Source organism: Calidris pugnax, unplaced genomic scaffold (assembly GCF_001431845.1).
Source record: "Calidris pugnax isolate Ruff unplaced genomic scaffold, ASM143184v1 scaffold24, whole genome shotgun sequence".
Classification (NCBI taxonomy): domain Eukaryota; kingdom Metazoa; phylum Chordata; class Aves; order Charadriiformes; family Scolopacidae; genus Calidris; species Calidris pugnax.
This window is the reverse complement of record NW_015090922.1, coordinates 27,092,882-27,093,140: the sequence shown is the minus strand read 5'-3', so window position 1 is coordinate 27,093,140 and position 259 is coordinate 27,092,882.

The window sequence follows — 259 nt, the reverse complement described above, 5'->3', positions numbered from 1 at the left end:
GGGGGGGGGCTCGGGCACGGGCGCGGCCCGCAGGGGGCAACCCCGGGTGAGGGCAGGGCCGGGCGCCTTCCCTGCGCCCGCAGTGGGCTCTCCTTATTATATTAGCATATTATTTTTTTTCCCCCTCTTAAAAAGTGCGTGGGTTTAATTAGCTGCTTCTTATCGCACCGTTTCTCTTCCCTTTTCTCTTTTCCTTTTTTTTTTTTTTTAATTTTAATGGGGGCAGACTCGCCCTCACACAGCGCCCGCCCCTACGCCC